The sequence below is a fragment of the Rattus norvegicus genome, chromosome 9, assembly GCF_036323735.1.
Source record: "Rattus norvegicus strain BN/NHsdMcwi chromosome 9, GRCr8, whole genome shotgun sequence".
Lineage (NCBI taxonomy): Eukaryota > Metazoa > Chordata > Mammalia > Rodentia > Muridae > Rattus > Rattus norvegicus.
The window spans coordinates 48,890,662-48,913,963 of record NC_086027.1 but is presented as its reverse complement, the minus strand read 5'-3'; the positions used below and the strand labels follow the sequence as shown (position 1 = coordinate 48,913,963).

The 23,302-nt window shown below is 44.1% G+C and overlaps 2 long non-coding RNA genes across 3 annotated transcripts; one reads left to right on the top strand and one right to left on the bottom strand.

The window, feature by feature from the left end:
* Positions 1-304: 304 nt before the first annotated feature.
* LOC134480570 (uncharacterized) lies at positions 305-13,573 on the top strand. Of its 2 annotated transcripts, XR_010054971.1 has the most exons (4): positions 305-1,566; positions 7,199-7,331; positions 9,737-9,933; positions 12,996-13,573. It is a non-coding gene; the product is annotated as an uncharacterized LOC134480570 (long non-coding RNA). The 2 variants fall into 2 exon arrangements; XR_010054970.1 differs by lacking the exon at positions 9,737-9,933.
* On the bottom strand, positions 4,313-18,745 carry LOC120094670 (uncharacterized). Its single transcript, XR_005489110.2, has 4 exons — positions 18,549-18,745; positions 17,888-18,004; positions 8,549-8,703; positions 4,313-6,351 (listed from the first exon to the last, which is right to left on the bottom strand). It is a non-coding gene; the product is annotated as an uncharacterized LOC120094670 (long non-coding RNA).
* Between the last annotated feature and the right edge of the window lie 4,557 nt (positions 18,746-23,302).

Here is a 23,302-nt window from a genome sequence, read left to right as displayed (position 1 = left end):
GGTAGAGCGCTTGCCTAGCAAGCGCAAGGCCCTGGGTTCGGTCCCCAGCTCTGGGAAAAAGAAAAAAGAAAAAAAAAAAGATGGAAAAGCTCTTTGGGATACACCCATTTTCAAGTGAGGACTCAAGGCATCAGGGAAGTAACACTCAGAACAGCACAGTTCAGAGGCTAAGGTTCACGTCTTTTAGCATAGAGCTCTTGTTGGCATTCTGTCTAAGCTTCACCCCCACAGCTACCTAGAGACAGTCAGGTATGCTCTTACCCAACAGCTACCTTGCAACAGCCAGGTATGCTCCGCCCCATGGTTGCCTGGCAACAGCCAGCAATGCCTGACACTATATAAGGGGCTGCTTGGCCCCTTCTTGCTCTCTTGCTCTTCCTCTCTCCTCTTCTCTGCTCTCTTGCCCTCTCCCCTTTGTCCCCTCTCTCCCCATTCCCCACTCCTTTCCTCCACGTGCCCATGGCCAGCCTTTACTTCTGTCTTCTACTCTTCTCTCATTAAACCTCTCCACATGGAACCATGTTGGCTTGGTGTGGTCTGGACACTGGGCCGAGATGTCAACCCCAACAGCTCTTCCTTAATTTCCTTCAAGGTGGGAGATATATGGGACCCAACATGTGATTCTCCGCTGGTTGGAGGGAGCCAAGGGTAGGAATAAATGAAGGTCTACAGTTGGGGCTGGAGGATAAAACTTCAACTTAGATTCTCCCAGCAGTCACTATGTGATTTGTTGAAATAATATCCCCTTTGGGCTTTTATTCCTTCAGTTGAAATGTTTAGGAGAGCCAGTTCCAGGCCAGCCAAAGTTATACAGTGATATCCTACAGTAGATGAACACTGATGGTATCACATATCTGCTGGGAACAGAATGTCAGAGAACACATGGACGTCAGACTTATGCTGTTAGATTTAAGTTTAATGCTATAAGTTTTTTTCTTTTCTTTTTTTCTCCATCTTTATTAACTTGGGTATTTCTTATTTACATTTCAATTGTTATTCCCTTTCCCGGTTTCCGGGCCAATATCCCCCTAACCTCTCCTCCTCCCCTTCTATATGGGTGTTCCCCTCCCCATCCTTCCCCCATTACTGCCCTCCCCCCAACAATCACGTTCACTGGGGGTTCAGACTTGGCAGGACCAAGGTCTTCCCCGTCCACTTGTGCTCTTACTAGGCTGTTCATTGTTACCTATGAGGTTGGAGCCCAGGGTCAGTCCATGTATAGTCTTTGGGTAGTGGCTTAGTCCCTGGAAAGTTTTTTCTTTTAATTGCTGCATAAAATGTAAATATTGTGGTGGTTTGTATATGCTTAGGACAGGGAGTAGCACTATTAGGAAGTGTGGCCTTGTTGGAGTAGGTGTGGCCTTGTTGGAGTGGGTGTGGCCTTGTTGGAGTAGGTGTGTCACTGTGGGTGTAGGCTTTAAGACCCTCTTCCTAGCTGCCTGGAAATCAGTATTTCATTAGCAACCTTCAGATGAAGATGTAGAACTCTCAGCTCCTCCTGCACCATGTCTGCCTGGATGCTGTCATGCTCCCACCTTGATGACAATGGACTGAACCTCTGAACCTGTAAGCCAGCCCCAATTACATATTGTCCTTATAAGAGTTGCCTTGGTCATGGTGTCAGTTCACAGCAGTAAAACCCTAAGACAATTGTTCACATTAATGGTGTCCCATTTGTAAATTTTGTAATCTTCAAAATGACTTGAACATATCTATTTCCTTAGACTTTTATTATAGAATATAACATATTTATATATTTAATTATATATTTATAGTTAATATATTTATATTAAATGTATTTTAATATAATGTTATATTTATTATTATAATGGTGTAGCAGGAAATACTGAAAAAAATGCACCATCCCACACTAGCCAGGGCACCAGTGAGCCACATGGCACTGGAGGGCTGCTCTCATCTCGGCAGACTCTCTGACTCGGAGCTCCCAAAATCTCTCCACCTAACTCGCTATGCTCCTGGGGGGTGGGGGGTGGGGGGAGTCAATACCACACCAGCTCCATGGCTGGCTGGGGTGCCCTGACACTGTACCTTCCTCTGAAACTCAGTCGAGTTAAGGTGTGAAGGAAAACACCACACAATCTTAGTTTAGATTCAACAGGTAACACAATCGCTGGGCACAACAACTAACATCCTAATTAGTAAGCCACACTAAATTAAATCCTCCAGTGGTGGATCCAGGATCCATCATCCAGCCGGGGACCTCTAGTTTGTTACATCTTGTACCCAAAAATCTTTTTTTCCAAAAGACAGCAAGTCCCGTTTCTCCCCTCTTCTCTGCTCCAACCCGGAAGTCCCGCCTACTCCTTGCCCAGTGATTGGTCCCCTGAAACCTTTATTCATTAGGGGAAGATCCTTGACACATAATGGAACCTTTAAAACCTGTGTATGTGTGTATGTGTGTTTATGTGTGTGTATGTATGTGTATGTGTGTGTATGTGTGAATATTTGTTTGTGTGTGTATTTTTGTATATGTATATGTGTGTGTACGTATGTGTGTATGTGTGTGTTTATGTGTATGTATGTGTGTATGTGTATTTGTGTGTGCATGTGTGTATGTGTATGTGTGTGTGTATTTGTGTGTGAATGTGTGTATATGTGTATGTGTATGTGTATGTGTGTGTATGTGTGTGTGTGTGTGTGTGTGTGTGTGTGTGTGTATGTGTGTAGTTATCTTTGTATACATGTATATGTGATTCCTGTGGTGGCCAGAGTTCGATGTCAAGTATTTTCCTCTTTATATTTATTTTTGAATTAAATTAAATTAAATTAAATTTGGTGTGGATATATAGGTGTTTTACATGCATGTATGTCTGTGCATCACATGTGTGCCTGGTGCATGAGGAGCTGGAAGAGGAGGTCAGAAGCCCCTGGAACTGGTCTTACAGACAGTTGTGAGCCATTATTTGGGTGCTGGGAATGGAACCCAGGACCTTTGGAAGAACACATTTTCTTAACCACTGAGCCATCTTTCCAGCCCCTTTCCACAATATTTTATGAGTCTGTGTCTCTCACTGAACCCAGAACTGGCCAATAAGTTTCAGAGATCCTCCTCCTGTCTCTGCCATTCTAGTGCTAGGATTCCAGATGTGTGCCACCACACGTGTGTGTGTGCCTGTATGTGTGTGTGTGTGCGCATGTGTGTATGTGAGTATGTGTGTGTATGTGCCCAAGTGAGTATGTATGTTTGTTTGTGTGCCTGTGAGTAGGTGTATGTGTGCATGTATGTGTTTGTGTATATGTGCACATGTGAGTGTGTATGTTTGTATGCTTGTGCGTAGGTGTGTGTTTGTGTGAGTATGTGTGTTTGAGTGTATGTGTGTATGTGCATATATGAGTGTGTGTGTGCTTGTGCATATGTATATGTGTTTATGTGTGTATATGTGTGTTTGTGTGTGCATGTGTGTATGTGTGTACTAACTTCAGTCTTCATGCTTACACAACCCACACTTTATTTACTAAGCCTTCTCCTCATCCCTCCCAACTTCCTTTCTTGTAGCTTTCTACATACATAAGGCCCTGGGTTCAATTCTCAATACTTAAATACACTTAGTCGGGAAAACGGAGGTGAAGGTATGGAAAAACTCAGTCAGGAAAGTGCTTGATGTGTGAGTACAAGGACCAGAGTTCAGTCTCTAGTGCCTGCATTAAGAAAAAATAGCCAGACATGTAGTGTGTGCTTATAAATCCCAGTGCTGAGAAAGGGGACGAGAAGATCTGGAGGCTCACCAGTTAGTCAGCTAGTCTAGTTGGTGAACTTCAAGTGAGAGATCTGTCTTAAAAAAATAAGGAATGATACCTGAAATTGACCTCTGGCTTTTGAATGCACATCTATGCACACACCTAAATACACACATATGCCCATATCAACATGTGTATACACACCTAAATACGCACAAGTACCAATAACAACATGCACCTACATGTATACATGAACTCATACCAACATGTGCACACATACCTAAATGCACACATATACCTGAATCAACACACACACATCTAAATACACAAGTTCCCAAACGTACCAGCATGCATATAAACATCTAAGTACACACATGTACCCATACCAATATGTACATACACGTCTAAACATACACTTCTATTCATACCAGCATGCATATACCTAAATATACAATGTACCATACCAACACACACATACCTAAATACACACATGTCCATATATACACCTAAATATACACATGTATGTTGCAGTAAATATTTTAAAAAGGCTTAACCTTTTATCCAGTGCTGGCACCAGCACCATTGGGCCACATGGCACTGTGGGGAACTTTTATCTCAGCAGCTCCACTGCCCTCAAGTACCCTCTGACCCAGGCAGTCCATGAGCACCTAGAGCCAGTTCCAGCACTGAAGGGCCATATGCAACTAACCTAAACTCAGGGCTCTAGAAGTCGAGCAGTGGCTGGCCTATGGCGGCTCCCTGCCATGGAACTCGGCCCACACTCTCAGCAACCACTCCCTGTTAGTTAAGGTATAAACTCCCAACTACCCGGTGAAATCAGGACTCAATAAGCTGTAATTTATCAATCAGGTTTATATGTTAAATTCTCAATCTACAATACATCCACACAATAAACTCACAACCAATTGATAAGGATATAAACTGCCCATCTAGATAAGATAAATTTGCCTACAGAAATCCACCCCTTAAGAAATATGCATAACTACCTCGGCAACTCAAGACCAACGTCATCTGGGTCCTCCTTCTCTGTCTCCGTCTTGAATCTCCCTCTTTCCTTTCTCTCCCACCTTACAAAAGCTTTGTCCCCGCCTTATTATTTACAGTCCAATCATGAGTCTTGACCTAACTTGTACCAGCCCTCACCTACATATAGACATCGACCTACACATGTACTCATAACAACATGCACAATGCATAAACACACCCAAATATGTACATGTGTTCATATCCATCCATCTATACTAAACATACACATGTGCCAATAGCAAAATACACACATGTACAAACATACCTAAATACATACATGTACCCATTCCAACATGCACAAATAAAACAAAATTAAAACTTGTAAAAGTCATCGTAAACTATTGTGAATAACCCTACAGAAACACATTTGATAACCTGGGAGAAATGTATGGATTTCTAGAATTACGCCATCTAGTTGAATCAGAATCAGAGAGGCTTGAGGTACTGAACATGGCAGCTGGATGTTACTAAAGTTTCAAAGACCTACTGCAATATTTCTTAAATTCTTAAAAATAATAGAGCCTTCTGCCAGGATCATGCTCCACATCTTTCTTGAGCATCCTGGGCCCTCAGCTTAGGAGTGGTACCTACCATCCATGGTGGGTGTGGGCCCTCCTATGACAATTAGCAATCATGAAAATGAGCCCATGGACCAAGCTGGTAGGGGCAGTTCTTGAATTGAGGTCTCCCCATCCTGGGCATGTTACTGACAACCAAGATGATCCTCCACGATGGACACTCCAGCTTAGAAAGAAAAGGCATTTTTTTCTCTGCCCCCTTTCTTCTACTGTCTTGGACAGTTTTATGTCAAGTTGACACAAGTTTGAGTTATCCGAAAGGAGGGGACCTCAAGTGAGAGAATGCCTCCATGAGATCCAGCTGTCACATTCTCATAATTAAAGATTGATAGAGGAGGCCCAGTTCGTTGTGGGTGGTGTCATCCCATGGGCTGGTGTCCTGCGTTCTACAAGAGAGCAAGCCATGGTGAGCAAGGCAGCAAGCAGCATCCCTCCATGGCCTCTGCACCAGCTCTTAATTCCAGGTTCCTGCCCTGTGTGAGTTCCCGTCCTGACTTCCATTGATGATTAGCAGTGCTGTGGACATGTGAACCAAATGAACCCTCTCCTCCCTAAGTTTCTTTGCTCATGGTATTTCATCACAGCAACAGTAACTCTAAAAAGACATCTACTAAGCTCTCAAAGGCTTTGATGATCCTTGTGAGAGCAGATATACTTTGCTTATCAATTCACATACTAATGTCTTTTGGAAATCTTCATGGACATGCCAGAAATAATCAATTATCTGAGCGTCAATTATCTTGACACATAACATCAGTCATCACGGTATCTAAGTGCTGCAAGCTCTAAAAATATGATTTGATTGATCTGGTTTTATTGTACCCAAGCCCACGTGGCTCTCTGTCACAGATCCGAAGGCTGCAGAGGGGTTTGCTTCTCATCTCCCAAGGAAAGGTGGGGTTTTCACGCAGCAGGTGTCTGGACCCACCACACCGGGCAGGGTTTGAAGCATGGCACTAATGCGGAAAACTGCATAAGATTAAAGGAGTGGATGAAGACAGCACAATGTCCATTTAATGTGATTCTCCTACAAAAACAAAAGTTATACATTCTGTCTGTGGAAAAAGATGGGAAAGAAGCACATTGCACCGTTTTTTGGTGATTACTCTGGAAGCCACTGCCATAGTTTTCTTTGTCTTTTATAGTGTCTTCTCTGGATTTGCCACATTTTCTATAGCAGGCAAATTTTATGTAAAAGATTAGCAAGCTGTGTGTGTCTATGTATGCCTGTATGTGTATGTGTGCAGTGTGTGTATATGTGCATGCATGTCTGTGTGTATAATGTATGTGTCTGTGTCTGTCTGTGTAGTGTGTGTAGTGTGTGTGTGTGTGTCTATGCCCGCTTCTCTTTCTCTCTGTGTGTGTCTATGTGTCTGTGTCTATGCATGTCTGTGTATGTATATGGTGTGTGACTGTGCCTGGTTCTCTCTCTCTCTCTCTCTCTCTCTCTCTCTCTCTCTCTCTCTCTCTCTCTCTCTCTCTGTGTGTGTGTGTGTGTGTATGTGTGTGTGTGTGTTTTAAAAACTCTGAGTTCACTTCTTTCTGGGATGTGTGCCTGTCCTGTATCTCCTTCAGAGCTTCTTCTCACAGGTAAAATAGGAGCCTAAGGCATAGCCATTATTCACACAGATGTGATTGAATCTTGTAATCATTCTTCAAACTCTACGGAAAAAAACACTTTATAAAGTAGATTTGTACCCAACCCAGTTCAATTAATAGTTTGTTGTAAAAAAATTGAATGGATTATGAAAATGTGGTCCATGTACACAATGGGATTTTATTTTTCAGGAAAGAAAAATGAAAAAAAATGAAATTATAGATTTGCAGGGAAATAAATGAAACAGAACAATATTTTATCTTGTGATGTAATGCAGGCACAGAAAAACACGTACCACACGTTTCAAGTGTGACTCCCTCTTCAAATTGTTAGATCTGTGTGTTAATGTTGGAGCAAACATCTGTAAAGCCAGGAACTGGAAAGGGACCATGTTGGGGCAGATGTTACAGGTAAGTGAGTAGAAGCAGAACATATGGTACAATACGATGTCAAGGGAAGAAATGCTGTGGTGGAAAGGGTTAATGGGGGTGGGAGTGGGGGATAGGAAAATGTGGCGGGAAGGGCTAACCAAAATTAAGGATGCCTGAAAAACATACCATGGAAACCCACCTATCGCTTTGCAGACCAATTTAAAATGTAACTAAAGGAAAAGAATGAGTTAGACTCTGTATGAGTAGATGATGCTGCCCTCCAGAAGGTCATTAAACAAAAACTGTACTGTAAGGTGTGAGCTTCCTCACTACGAGTTATTGCTCAAGGGTCCCAGAGACCCTCCAAAACAAAACAGGACATTACCTTTGCTCCTGGTTGTTCTGATAGGTCCGTGTTATCAGCTTGACAGGATCCTGAATCACCTAGAAGACGGGCCTTGGGAACAGCTGAGGTATTATCTGGCTATGCCTCTGACAGGCCTCAGAAATGCCTGAGGTATTATTTAGGTTAACTCTGTCTATGCCTGTGAGAGAATATCTTGATAGGCTAATTGATGTGGTGAGACCTACCCTGAATGAGGGTGGCACATTCCCTTGGCTTGATTCTTAGACTGAATGAACAGGAAGAAGCTAGTTGAGCTGTCTCTTGTCCTTGGTCTCTGCTTCTTGAATGTAGTCATATGTAACCGGCTCCTGATGCCCAAGACCGCCCTGCCAGAATGATCTAGCTTCAAGCTGTGAACCAAAATAATCCCTTTCTCCTTGAAGTTGTTTTGGTCGGGGTATTTTTATTTTAATCACATCAACAGAAAAAGTGATTGAAACAGTTGCCTGTAAGAACTAGACGGTAAGGCCTTGCTCCAGGACATGGAGAATTAAGTTGGAATCGATCTGAAATCTTCCTCTCTGCCAGCCAGCTTCATAGCACTTAAGCAAAATCGTCAAGAGTCTTACCCAGCTTTGGACCCTGTGTGCTATATACTGACCAGCCAGGCAAGATGTGCCCGAGCGTATCAGTGGTGTGGTGGCTATAGGGTTACTTTGAGATTGCATTTGAGGCCTGTTCCACAGGAGTGAGATCATGCGTAACACTGAAAATCTAATCAGAAGCCCATGGTTAGGGAGGTCATAGGCCCCACCAGTGAGCTTATTACAGGTGTACTGCTAAATTATCATGTGGTCAAATTGCATTCTAAATATTTATATTTATACTCATATAATGGTGTTGCTCTTACCTTTGGTCAGAAAAGCTTCTTGCCATAGGTAGCAGTGATTACAGAGACTCCTTACAGGTCGAGGCGTTACGAGTAAGTGACTGTTGAAATCTCAGCCGTAAACGGAGCATTCTTATTGCTGCCTTCAAGGCTCAGGGAAGAGCATGAAAGAGGGTCTGGGGAAAATTTAAGAGTTGCATAATGGGGAATTGTGCTATAAAATATCTTTGCACATGATGTGGTTGTTGCAGTCATAAACTCAAAGTGATAGTTATTGGTCCAAGACCTGAACAATACTAGACCCATCAATCTTCAAGGAGAAAGAGAGGTTTAGGATGCCCCTCCTCTCCCTGAAGAACTAGAGAAAGCTTCTGGTTTCTCGAGGAGGGGTAGATTATACTTAATGATATAGCCACTGGTAAGTTGTTCTTATATTTTTGGTTGTGAGCCTAGCCTTTAACGGCTGAGCCATCTCTCCAGCCCTGGTAAGTTGTTCTTACTCAAGAAAATAATCCCCCCATGCGGTCCATGAAAGCAACCCTAATTAAATGTCATGGTGTGGTGGTTTGAATATGCTTGGCCCATTGAGAAGTGACACTAATTGGAAGGTGTGGCCTTGTTGAAGTGTGTGTGACCCTGTTGGAGGAAGTTCCTCACTGTGGAGTGAGCTTTGAGGTATCCTCCTACACCCATGCTCTGCCTAGTGTGGAGGAGAGACTCATTCTTCCTGGCTGCCTGCAGATCAAAAAGTATAACCCTCAGCTCCTTCTCCAGCACCATGTCTGCCTGCATGATGCCCTGCTTCCCACCATGACGATAATGGACTGAACTTCTGAAACTGCAAGCCAGCCTCAATTAAATGTTGTCCTTTATAAGAGTTGCATTGGTCATGATGTCTCTTTACCCTAAGATAAATGGTCACACAAAAGACATGAAAGTGGAAGAGGGACTTGTCTGAAAGATGAAATGACTTAGTGGGAATGGCAGAGGATCATGGGACATGGACTGATCAAAGTCCAGTATCTATGTATGAAATTGTGAACGAGCAAAATAAAGATTGTTTCCAAACTTCCTTTTACTCATGGGGGATGTGTTTCAAAACTGAGCCCAGTGTGTCCTAATGGATTCTAGAACTCACTAAAGCATATTATATGTATAATAATATATATATATATATAATGGTTTTATGATTTTTTTCTGTGTACACAGATGTATGAGAAAATATTACGGGAGTTAGATGCTCAGCATTGACAACAGTAACTGCCAGGAAAGTGGAATGATTATGACAATATACCATATCAATAGTTTTGTGACTGTGGTCTTTCCTGTTCACAATCTTCTAAAGAAGCTTCCTACTGTGTATCTCCACTTTACAGGGCACTGTGCCATGAAGTAATTTCAACCAGGTGCATATGCTACATTCAGTACATGCTGCACTGTCTCCCATCTCTTCTTCCTTACCCACTCCACACCCGTTAGTCCCCTGTGTCCTGTAGGTAGTTTCAGTTTGACTTTTGTGTCATATACACAGTCCTGATTTTCTGTATCCATCAAAAATCTTGGAGCCAGAATGAAAGAACACACACAAAGCTTCTCTTTCCCAAACAAGCACTGTGCCATTATCTCAGTTGCTTGTTGATTTCCTTGCAAGTTAACAACTTTGTTCTTCGTAGCTGAAAGACATCCATTGTGTATATATACCACATTTGTTTTTCTTTCTTTCATTCTTGGCTCTCTTTCTTTGATGCTAGGAATTGAACCTAGGCCTCACGCATGCCCTACTGAGTCATAGCCTCATCTCCCACACATCACACTTTATCCATTTTTGTTGATACATACCTTGGTTGACTGCGCAGTTTAGCTTTTGTGAACAGGGTGACAACAACAGGCATTGATGTACAAGCGACTCTGTGATGTGTTAACTTGGAGTCCTTCAGGCAAGTACCCAGGGGTAATAGATGCTGGTTCATGCTGTAGCTGTGTTTAGCTTTTCAAGGAACTGTTTTCCACAGTGGCTGGACCATCAGTCTACATGCCCTCAGCTGTATATAGGAGTTCCTTTATGTCCACATTTCTGTCAGCATTTGCTGTTGTATTTCTGAATGACTGTCATTCAGACTGGGGTGGGGTAGTTTTAAGACTTGTTTAGTCTTATATTCTTAATTGTGTGTGTGTGTGTGTGTGTGTGTGTGTGTGTGTGTGTGATGTTAAAAAGCACACCATATTGTGTTTCTGATTCCTTACTATTTCTATGAATCCAATAGTAGAAACTTCATGATTGGATTGTTCTGAGAATTTAATGCTAAATTACTTATGTATGCATGTGTGTATGTATCAGTGTGTGTATGTGTATGAGTGTGCATGGGGCGAGGCGCTGTGCCAGTGTCCACAGAGGCCAGAGTGTCAGATTCCCCAGGGATCTAGAGTTATAGAATGCTCTGAACTGCTCAGCTACCTTACGATCTTCCTCAGTTTCATTTGCATTGTGCTAAAGTCTTCTGAGGTTGAATTTTTTTCTTATATTTATTGGCCATTTGTAGTTCATCTTTCGACTGTCTCTTCATTTCACTGACTCAATTGCATGGTCTCATTTGTTTTTTTTTAATTTTTTTGTATACTCTAGATATTAATTCTCTATCATATTTACAGACAGCATAGATCTTTCTCTCATTCTGTAAATAGTCTCTCTAGTACATTAATGATTTCTTTAGCTGGCTATATTGATTGTCCTTTTACATTCACTTGCATTCAATTGTTTGCATTATTTCCAGTATCCCACTGTCTTACACATAATACACTCACCTTTCTCATGATTCACCAGGAAGGCGAATTCTACTTGATGAAATGAAGTAGATAAACAATAGGTTGAATTGGAGTATTAGCAAGGTTGACTAGAACACAGTTTACTGATACTCTGACAATTGATCTGATAATTATTATCCAACACCTCCTCTGTAGCTAATGAGAAGTTAGAATGAACAATGTGAACCCTGGCCAGAGGGATGGCTCACTGAGGCAAGGGAGATGCAATATGGTTTTGCCATGCTACTCAAGATGGTGTGCAATGTGTAACTTACAAACTGTTTAATTCTGGAGTTCCCCACTGAATAGTTTTCTACTATGATTGACCACAGATAGTTGAAACCATACAAATGAAAACCATGACTAAGGCAGGCAAGCTGCTCATACTCTCCAGGCTGTCTGGGTCATGTTAAAATTACTGTTATAAGACACCAAAAACTTTTAGAGGAAACAGTTTGTTGGGCGCTTACAGTTTCAGAGGATGAGTCTACAACAACCCTGGTGAGGAGAATGGCATTTAGGTATCACGCTGGAGTAGAAGCTAAGAACTCACATCTGATCTGCAAGCCAAGCGCAAGCAGAAAGAGAGAAGGAGAGGAAGGGGGAGAAGGAGAGGGAGTGGGAGGGAGAGGGGAGAGGGAGAGACAGACGAGAGAGGAGACAGAGAGGAACAGATAAGAGACAGAGACAGACAGAAATAGACGAGAAAGAGGAAAGAGATAGAGAGAGAAAGAGACAGAGACAGAGAGACAGAAAGAGACAGATGAGAGAGGAGAGAGACAGAGAGGATAGATGAGAGACAGAGACAGACGAGAGAAAGAGGGGGGACACTAACTGGAAATAACAAAAACTTTTGTTATTCTTTTTTTTTTTTTTTTTCGGAGCTGGGGACCGAACCCAGGGCCTTGCGCTTCCTAGGTAAGTGCTCTACCACTGAGCTAAATCCCCAGCCCCACAAAAACTTTTGAAACCTCAAAGCCCACCTCCAGTGACACACCTTCTCCAACAAGGCCACACCTCCTCCAATAAGGCCACACCTCCTCCAACAAGGCCACACCTCCTAATCCTTCCCAAACAGTTCCACCACCTGGGGACCAAGCATTCAGATAAACCTGCACGGACTGTTTTCATTCCAACCACCATGCAGGCACTGCCCCACACGCTATAGGTCCACGTATATTAACTCAAGTTATTCACAGAATGATCCCACTGAGGATACCACGTTCCTATTTTTCTGTGGAGGAAACTGAGGAACAGTGGGTTTGACCAGGAATTTGAGCCCTGCCAGTCTGGCTTCTGAGACCCCTCACTCCATAGTGGGGGAGACAGGAGCTGACAGCTCAACAAGCCTTGTGAAATGAAGCAACAGTGTGGCTTGGAGTTGATTCAACCATGCCCCACCTTTGTCCTTGTGTACGCATTAGTGAATTTTGCACCTTGTCTGATGTCAGCGTTGTGGGCTGAAGTGGCTGACGGCTTGTACCAGAAGACTGCAAAAGCTGTACCGGAAGTCTATAGAACTCTTTTAGCAGCAGTGGTGTCTTGAGCTCCATCTTCCTCACTTCTTTGTTGGGATTTCTAGAGCTCCATAGGACTACTTTTTAGGAATTCTTGATCAATTAAAGTGAACTCTGATTCATATGTGCCTCTCGTTCCTCTTTAACAGGGAATAAATTAGAGGCCCTGGCTACATCTTAGGAAAGTGCAGAGAAAACACTCCCTTGCTACATTTGGCAAATCGAATGTACAAATGAGCTCAAGTTCTTAGAAGAAAACTGGGTTCTTAGTGGCTGTCCCCATCATGCATCCGTGAGGACAATTGCAAATTAATTTAAGTGAATTGGAGAACATAAACACAAGAGAACATTTTCTGAAGATGGCTTCGTCAGGGTTTTAAATGGAAACTGGATGGAAGTCTATTTAAGTGACCAGTCCATTGAGCAGGCATCTTATTTGTATGCATGGGAAATCCAAGAAAATCATCCAGGATGCTGGCCAGGATGCTGCAGACGGGAGATGCTCATCACTGCTCCTTCTCTCTCCCTCAGTGGAAGACAAAGAGAAGACCAGAAGTGCCCTGTACCTACTAACAGAATAGCTCCTGGTTGGTCACTTGATTTGAGTCTAGAAGGCTGACCAGGCAGCTGACTCTTCCCTCCAGCCCTACGTGGTCATGTCTTGTACAGGATGGGATGGGATCAAGGTCTTCACTAAATCTGATAATAAATGGTTCAAAATAACAAACATTCCTCAGATGCTTTAAATTGAGCTCAGGTTTTGTTCATAGTTAATGGAGCTGCACTCTGGGGTGGCAGGACAGAGAAGACAGTTACAGTCTCTATTTTGCTAGATTGGCAAGTCACAGGTGCTGCCCCAAGGAGAGTAGACTAGTGATCACAGTAGGACCCAGAACTGACGGCACAGAAATCTATTTGGATTAGGTTTTAATTGTCTAGGGGAGGAATAATGGGGATAAAATGTTATGAATCTATTATGTGACCATCTGGACATTCTACTGGGTCCCTCGATGTGGTGGTTTGAATAAGAACCCCTCCCCCAGAGTCATAGGTTTGAATGCTTAGGGAGTGGCATTAAGAGATGTGTCTTTATTGGAGTAGGTGTAGCCCTGTTGGAGGAAGTGTGTCTCTGGGGTGAGCTTTGGGGTTCTAAATGCCCAGTGCCTCTTTCTCTTGAGACTCCCCTCAATCTGGATGTAGATCTATGAGCTACCTCTCTAGCACCTTTTCTGCCTGCATGCTGCCATGCTTCCTGCCATGAAGACAATGGACTGAACCTCTGAACCGGAAGCCAGCCCTAATCGTAAGAGTTGTCCCACCTCTATTGTAGGCTCCTGGATCATGTGGACAGAGGTATGGTTAGGGCTGGCTGTGTGAGAGATGTACTGAAGGAAGAAGAAGAAGAAGAAGCAAAATGATTAAGTGCGGGTCCAAGCTTAATGAGACAGGGGCATAGCCAGGAAAAGGGACATGGGTTCAAGCCTAACCAGCAACCACCCACGTTTGTCAAACCTTGTGATTAGCAGGAGGCTCTGCACTCGAGTTTCAGTGGGATGAATGCAGAGGATGCTGCTGAAATCAGCAGCTGACGTGAAGTGGCATTCTACTTTTGAGAGTTCAGATCAAGGGGAGAAACAGACACTTCACCCCAGTAAGAGCCTGCAGTTGTCACAGTGGTGGATGGTGAAGCCTGCAAGCTGGCAGAGGACTGAGGCAGAAGCCAGGGAGACCACATTTTTCTTTTGATTAGGTGAGCTGAGTGAACCTGGAACTCTGAAGGACAGAAGCCAATGTACTAAGAGATCTTTTAAACGACAGGGAGAAGTGACACTGAAGGCGGGCAGCTCCTGAAGGGATGTAATCAAGACTCTGTGGCAGGTCCTATGCTGGGTGCCTCATTAAGCGCCATTGTAAGAACATAAAGTAGATGTTTGCATTAGTCCCTGCTACAGGAGACCTGGGTAGCCATTTCTCTCTTCTTCCTTGCTACTCAGCTTTGCTCAGGGAAGCAGTGCGCACAGCTACAACTGTCACCTTGCCATAGACCTCAGCTCCCAAAGGTGCCACATGACCTAAGTCTGTTGTATACTGACATCGATAGGGTGGGCAAAGATATTGTTTATCCTTCCCCCCTTAAAAATAAAACAACACACAACCCTACCCAAACCTGGAGTCAGCGGGCTCATCCCTTTTATCCTTGGCTTGACCCTCTTTGAGGAGGGTGCACGGTTGAATCTTTGGTGGCATTGAGTGTAAATATCCTTTTATAAGAGGTGGGAGATCAGGAAGGGTTAAGGAACTTGGTCACTCGAAGAGCCATACTAGCCTTAGTGTCCCCGTCTCTCAACACCTTCTCAACTGAGAATAAAACAACCCACACACTGGCTACAGTCACAGAGCCAATCACAGGCCTCCTTTCCACTCTGTAATCTGCTTTGCTCCAGAGGAGAGGATGGACTGAGGTATTTAAACAGCTTTGCCAACATCACCACAACTCAAGGGTAGTCCATGGGCTAGCTGCATTAGCAGGAGCTTGCTGACATGTTGAGCCTGGTGCCCCACTGCGTTTCTACTGCATTAGCCTCTGGGTTATCAAGACCTCTGATTGACATATGCAGTGAGATCTGACGAGGCTGGTCTGCATAACAAACAGTGGGTCCAGGACTCGATTTCTCTATGTGTGAATACAAGTCTCAGACTTCTTATCTGAATTCAAAAGGAACAAGGTAACAGTACCCTTGCTACATGGGTACGGATGCTATGTTATTCAACTTCCTCGTGCTTTAACAAGTCCTTGGATAAACAACTACTGCACAACACCATCCTCCAACCAAATGGGCACCATCTTCACACACTCAGCTGCGTCTGCTCACACAAGGCCATTACAGCTGGGCCTTTGTCCTGTTGGCACTCTTCATTGCAAGAGAGCACTTAGAGCGTCTTTGAACCCTCACCTGAGTATCCAATCCCTCTCACCAGACATTTATATGTCATTTTGCCCGAATTGCATGTGGCCACAGGGTCTCAGGAAGGAGGTAGAGTATATGGAGGTGGGGGATCTATACAGCTGTGGTGAAGCCATCAACCAGTGCTGGATACTGGTTTTCCAGTGTAAGTGCTGTAAGGTCACCCATGTTCCTGTCAGGGACCCCTTTACCCACGCTCTTTGATTTATCTCCACGAATGGAGCTACGTCACTTCAGCAATCTGCATTGAAGGAGGCATGGGTGGATGGCACAAAGGTCCATGCCAACACCCAGCCCCAGCCACGCCTTTTTACATTAGCATCTTGCCAAGCGAGTGACTGAGAAGGAAAAGGAGTGAGCCGGTGAGCAGGGTCACTGCTTGCCTGTTCACTAATGCGCACGGTGGGGACTGCCAGCTGAATTCGGAACAAGCTAAGTGACAAGTGCGTTTCGTGAAGAGAAGAACCTCAGGAAGACAGACTGGGCGTCTGGACCATCTCTGTCCTCTCATTATTAGGAAGGAATAAGCTGTGTAAGACTAACACATTGTGGAGAACGAGGGGAGTGGGAAGTCTGCCAGAATCCTCTCTGTCAAACTGTCGGCTTGTTTGTTTGTTTGTAATGCAGGATCTCATGTACACCAGGCTGGCCCTGAGTTTGATGAGTAGCTCAGAATGACCCTTGACTTCTGGTCTTTCTCCTTCCCTCTCCTGGGAACTAGATCACAGGCATTTGCCACGACCATGGTTGACACCGTGACAGAGGTCAAGCCGGTGAGTGTTGAGTAAATCTACTGACTGAACTGCACAGCCAGCCCCCATCTTCATTTTTATTTTTTACAGGGCTGGGGGAATCAAACCCTCAGCTTCACATATGACAGGCAAGTGATGTTCCTCCTAAACTTCTACCTCCCCTCCATCCCCAAAAGGCTTATTTCTAAACCTTTTAGGATTTCAGTTCTTCTCCTCCTTCTACTGTAAGAGATCCATAGTAAATACTGGTTCATTATACACAGGCGGCCATTAATAACACGAGTCTCCCAAAGCCATATTTAACATCCTGATGACTTCCGTTCTATTCACATATATATGTATGTATATTATATATTGTATATTGTATATTGTATATTGTATATTGTATATTGTATATTATATATTATATATTATAGCTTTAATGACCAAATGGCTGATGGGTGCTCATGAACTGGAAGATACTGATTTAAAGCCCCAACGCTGCAGTGTTTTGGGGAACCATGGAAGACTTTGCTTCTCTCAGTCAGCATCGATGACACCTGGGCAATGGCTACTTTTCCTCTCTTGCTTCACTTCTGTCTGCTCATTAGAAGGGCAAAGGACAAGATATAGCCAACTGGGGACTTGCCCGTGGGGAGAGGCTGACAGACATGGCTGATTCCTAAAGGAAATCTGAAGTTAGGTTCATGGTGATTGTGACTGAAATGTTTCAAATATAGGCTTTGCGATGGCTATTCCTGGTAGTCAACTTGACGACATCCAGAATGAACTACAATCCGGAAATAGAGGGCACACCTGTGATCCAGATCTTGAGGCTGGAAGACACATGCTTTTGATCCAGATCTTGAGGCATAGTGGCCATGAAAAGCTTAGGCCCAGCTAAGGTAGTACACACCTTTAATCCCAGGAGACAGAGGCGAGCAGATCTTTGAGATCAAGGCCAGCCTAGAACAGAGCAGGTTTCAAGTCCAGGCACACCTTTTATCTGGGCCACACCTTCTGCTGGAGGCCTACATAAGGACAATGGAAGAAGGAAGGTTCATTCTTTGACTGCTTGCCAGCGTGTCTGATGGAACCTATTTCTTCAGGATTCCAGCTTAGACAGAAGACCAGCCTCATGGGACTGAGCAACTACTAGATTGCTCACAGCTGCCCATTGTTGGGTTAGTTGGACTGCAGACTGTAAGTCATTCCAGTAAATCCCCTTAATATGGAGAGATATTCTATAAGTTCCGTGACTCTAGAGAACCCTGACTAAAACAGACTTAAAAATAAATTTCAAAATCCACGTAAGATTTGGCGGAGATTCCCACGATCCCTCACCTGCAACAGCAGAATTAAATCACAGATCCCAATTGTCATCAGAGAAGCTGCGCCCAGTGGCTGGTGGAAACAGACGTGGAGACCCACAGCCGAATATTAGGCAGAGCTTGGGGAATCCTGCTGAAGAGAAGGAAAGTTTGTAGGAGCCAGAGGGGTTGAGGACATCACAAGAAAATTGCCCACAGAATCAATTTAGCTGGGCTGCTAGGGACTCACAGGAACTGAAATGCTAAACAAGAAGCCTGCATGGGATGGACCTAGGCTCTCTGCACGTATGTAACAATTGTGCAGCTTGGTCTTCATGTAGGACTCCTAACAGGGGAGTGCGGCTGTCTCTGACCGTGTGGCCTGCCTTTGGGACCCTTTTCCTCCTACTGGGTTGCCCAGTCCAGCCTTAATAGGAGAGGAGGTGACTATTCTCACTGCAACTGGACATGCCATGGCTGGTTGGTCACCGCAGGAGGCCTGCCATTTTTTGAAGAAAAACAAGAGAAGGAGTGGATGGGGGAGGGGGTGGGAGAGAGAGATGGGAGGAGAAACCGCAGCCCAGGATGTAAAAATAAATAAATAAAACCTCAATAATAAAGTTAAAAGATCGAAAGCGCCATACAGGAAATCCTAGAATGACCTCGAGTAGAACAATGAACAGTGCAGTATTTACCTCAACAACATGACAGTGCTGTGCCCTTCCCTGGTTCTGCCCTGTGAGACTTTACCTACTTCCGTTTAGTTCATGGTAGGAAATATAACATATTACTTGCTGTGGTTAGCATGTTGAAATGCACCTCACAGCCCCATGGGTTAAAATACTGTTCCCCAGTTGGTGGCGCTGTTGTACAAGATGGCGGAACCCTCAGGAAGTAGATCCAGGCTGGAGGAAGTGGGTCGCGGGAGGCGGGCCCTGAGGTTTTGTAGTTCTTCCTAACTTCCTGTCCATTCTCTGCATCTGCAGACAGGTGTGGCCAACCACCTTGCACACTTGCCAAAATGCCTTCCCTGCAGTGACAGACTGTATTTCTTACTGAGCAAATTAAACCTTTACATTCTTAAGGGGCTTTAGTAAGAATTCTGCCACAGGAACAAGAAAAATTAGCAAATATACTCCTTGGTCATGTGATGTTCTCATTATATACTCAATGTGCTGTGTGTTGCTTATTGTCTAGCAGAGAAAGGAGATGTCATATTCATAATTAATTCTAACTTGGGGGACTTTAATTTCCGTTTTTGTATCGTCCTGGTTTACTCCTGCAAGATAGTATATTTATAAAGAGACCATTTTGATTCTTAAAATATCTGGTTTTGAAACAAAGGTCTAAAGCTATTGTGCTCTGAGTACTGTTTTCTCCAAATTCATGTGTTCAATCTGGGATCACCAGGGAGATGGCATTGATTGGTGAGCAATATTGATTGGTGGATAGAATTAATTGGTGGATAGTATTAATTGGTGGGCAATATTGAATGGTGGATAGTATTAATTGGTGGGCAATATTGAATGGTGGGTAGTATTGCTTAGTGGATAGCATTAATTGGTAGATAGTATTGATTGGTGGATAGTATTAATTAGTGGATAGTATTGATTGGTGGGCATTATTGATTGGTGGATAGTATTAATTAGTGGATAGTATTGATTGGTGGGTAGTATTGATTGGTAGAATCTTGAGAGGGTGACTAGGTCATAAACATTCTGGTCTCTAAGTAGGATTAGTGGCTGTGATGGTTAATATTGGCTATCAACCTGACAGGATCTAGAAGCACCTAGAAGACAAGCCTCCAGGCACACCTGTGTGCATTATCTACTTTAGCTTAGCCCCTTGGCACACCTGTGGGGAGTTGCCTTGATTATGGTAAGACCTGTAAGGGTTGGTTTAAGATCCACAAGATGAGAAGACCCATCCTAATGTGGGTGGCATCACTTCTGTGGGCTGAGGACCTGAAAAAGGAAGAGAACAAGCTGAATGAACACCTGCGCCCAGTGCTCCCAGCTTCCTAGCTACTGATCAAGGAGACCCGCCATCTCCAACTCCTGCTGACATCACTTCCTCGTCAAACCCTTTCTTTCCTTTTTTTTAAAAGATTTATTTATTTATTATATATAACTATACTGCAGCTGTCTTCAGACACACCAGAAGAGGGCATCGGATCCCATTACAGATGGTTGTGAGCCACCATGTGGTTGCTGGGAATTGAACTCAGGACCTCTGGAAGAGCAGTCAGTGCTCTTAACCTCTGCGCCATCTCTCCAGCTCCCGTCAGAGCCCTTTCTTAACATGGCTTTTCCAGGGTATTTTACCACAACAGTAAAAAAATCAACTAACGGGGTTGGGGATCTAGCTCAGTGGTAGAGTGCTTGCCTAGCAAGCACAAGGTCCTGGGTTCAGTCCACAGCTCTGAAAAAAAGAAAAGAAAAAAAAATCAACTAACGCAGCACCCCTGTAAAAGAGGAGCAAGGGAGCCCTTCCCCTCCCCCCTCATGGAAGGTTCCAGAGAATGAGCCATCTATAAGCCGGGCCAACCCAGATACTGAATCTGATTCTGTATTGGCCTCTAAAACTGAGAGAAATGTCTGTTACTTATAAATGACCTCAGCTAAGATATTTTTGTCATAGCATCAGGACTGTGTTAAGATAATAACATCTATAACATATCAACACTCATATCCCCTTCATTCATTTCTTCTTTGGCATGTGCGTGAGTGACCACAGTACCACATACCCGTTGATTTAGGCTGTCTGGGAAGGTTATGGATAGGAGCTAAGATTAGCGATGAGGAGGCAGCCAAACACACAGTGAGGAACAGCAGACTGGGAGGAGATGACAGTAAGGACAAAGACTCTGAAACTTGGGTGTGGAGAGACAGAGTCAGTGCATCTGGAGGACAATGACCGGGGTTTGGGGAAAAGTAGTCACAAAGGAAATAGAGCATGGCCAAGGCCCAGAGGAGTCGTGACAATCACCAAACAAGGTTCAGTTCTTCTTTCACTTCCACTGGAAGTTACTGGAGAGCTTCACAAGGCTCTCTCCTGTGACTGTGTGGAGAATGGACAGCAGAGATATGGGAAGAAGTGTGGGAGGAGGTGTGGGAGGAGTGGGAAGAGGAGGTGTGGGAGGAGTGGGAGGAGTTAATATGGGAGGAATGGGAGGAATAAATATGGGAGGTGTGGGAGGAGTGGGAAGAGGAGGTGTGGGAGGATTGGGAGGAAGAGGTGTGGGAGGATTGGGAGGAAGAGGTGTGAGAGAAGGAAGAGTGGGAGGAAGATTGTGGGAGGATTATGGGAGGAGGGGAGGAGGAGGTATGAGAGAAGTTATGGGGTGAATTGTGAATGACTCACTCTGAGGAAATATTTGCTTGAAAAGGTTTTCTCATTCATAGACAGAGGTATAGACATTTCTTTCCACATGGCTCTCCTGAAAACAGTGACTGCCATATTTTGACTGAACGGCAGTGAGAGAGCACTCTGATGTTACTTGAGCTGCTGGGTCAGACACCTAAGCAACACTCTACATTGGCACTAATATCCTGGTATAGTGAACCTTAGTTATTGCTTGTGCTGTGCTGAGTTTTCTGTTGGACTGGGGAGATGGCTGAGTCATTCAGAGTTTCCTGTCAGCCCCATTGAAACCACTGCTGTTGTGGCTGTACACTGCACAGAGCAGGACTCAAAGGTTGTCCTCCCAGTGAATTCAGACTCTTCCAGAGCCACTTCGCCTTTGTAGCTAGGGTTTATAGCCTTTCTTTGTTCTTAATTAAGTCAGGTGTTCAACAGCCCCACAGCAGTTAAGCATGTGGTAGCCATCCCAACGAAGTGAGGCAGCAAATGGAACTGCCAGTTGTGGCAAAACAACCAGGATGTGGCACTGTCGCCAGGACTCAGACTAGTAGAGATGCCAGGATGATTAGTAATGAAAATGAAACAGTCTTGAATAACACAGTTCTTTCTGTTTACTTCATGGTAAGTCACCTCTCTGAATGTTTAAAAGGATTATTTTTACGTTTATGTATGTATCTGTGTGAGGGTGTCTGTGGCAGACAGAAGATGGTGTCGGATCCCCAGAGCTGGAATTACAGGTAGTCATGAGCTACCTGATATGAGGTGTGGGAACTGAACCCAGGTCCTATGCAAACAGTATTAGTTGCTCTAAACCGACTGAGCATCTGATATCTCCAGCTCTGAAACTTGGTGATTATCAGATAAAAAAAATTCATCAAGGGATGGAATAGGTGATAAATGCAGCCCATATGGTGCTGTGAGAAGTCTTAGAAGTACTGAGAGATTAAAAAAACAAAAAACACGAAGTTCGTCTTTACACCAGGATTATCTACCAGAACCTGGTGTCCTGTTAAAACTACAATATGTCCTATTTGAATAAGGCACACTGAAAACAGAAAAATTATAAATCACAACATGTCTTAGGGTTTTACGGCTGTGAACAGACACCATGGCCACAGCAACTCTTATAAAGACAACACATAATTGGGGCTGTTACAGGTTCGGAGGTTCAGTCCATTATCATCATGGCAGGAAGCATGGCAGCATCCAGACAGACATCGTATGGGCAGAGCTGAGTTCAACAACTTCATCTGAAGGCTCCTAGTGGAAGACTGGCTTCCACGCAGCTGGGATTGGGGTCTTAAAGCCCACGTCCACAGTGACACACCCACTCCAACAAGGCCACGCCTTCTAATAGTGCCACTCCCTGGGCCAAGCACATGCAAGCCATCACAGAACAGACCATAAGTGAAGGCTGCTCCTGGGAGTAAAGCATGTAGTTTATTGAATGTTAACACACTCTCTCTCTCTCTCTCTCTCTCTCTCTCTCTCTCTCTCTGTGTGTGTGTGTGTGTATGTGTAAATTTTGTTTGGTTTGTTGTAAAACCAATAGGAATCCTTGAATAAGTGAAGCTGTCAAAATATTTTGGATAAATTCCTAGGGTCAGTAGAAACGATGTGCCTCCTTCAGCTTCCTAAGAAACAGAAAATCACAGTGTATAGAAGGGTGTGAATGAGCAAATTAACCGGTGCAGGAGTCACCCCGAGGGACACATTCTGTGGGAATCCTGCTCCAAAGACTGAGTTGCATGAGACTGAATTTTGCTCACACACCAGACATAACCATTTCTCTTCAGGACAAACTGCTCCAGTGTCAGCCTTAAACATGACTCTTGTAGTTGCTTGGCTTTGGGTCATTTAAGACCTGCACACGAACACTCACTAAAACCTCTGAAAAGTGGAACTCCATGGGCCAGGCAGCCCCCGTCTCTGGGTGGGGAAATGTTCATCCATTTCTGATTCTCTGGCAAATGACATAGTGGGAAAGAAAACCCCGAGGCCCAGAAGTCTGAGATGAAGGGGACTTCATTTTGAACAGGCCATGGCTGGAGCCTGAGGAGACATCTCAGGGAAGCAGAGGAAATCC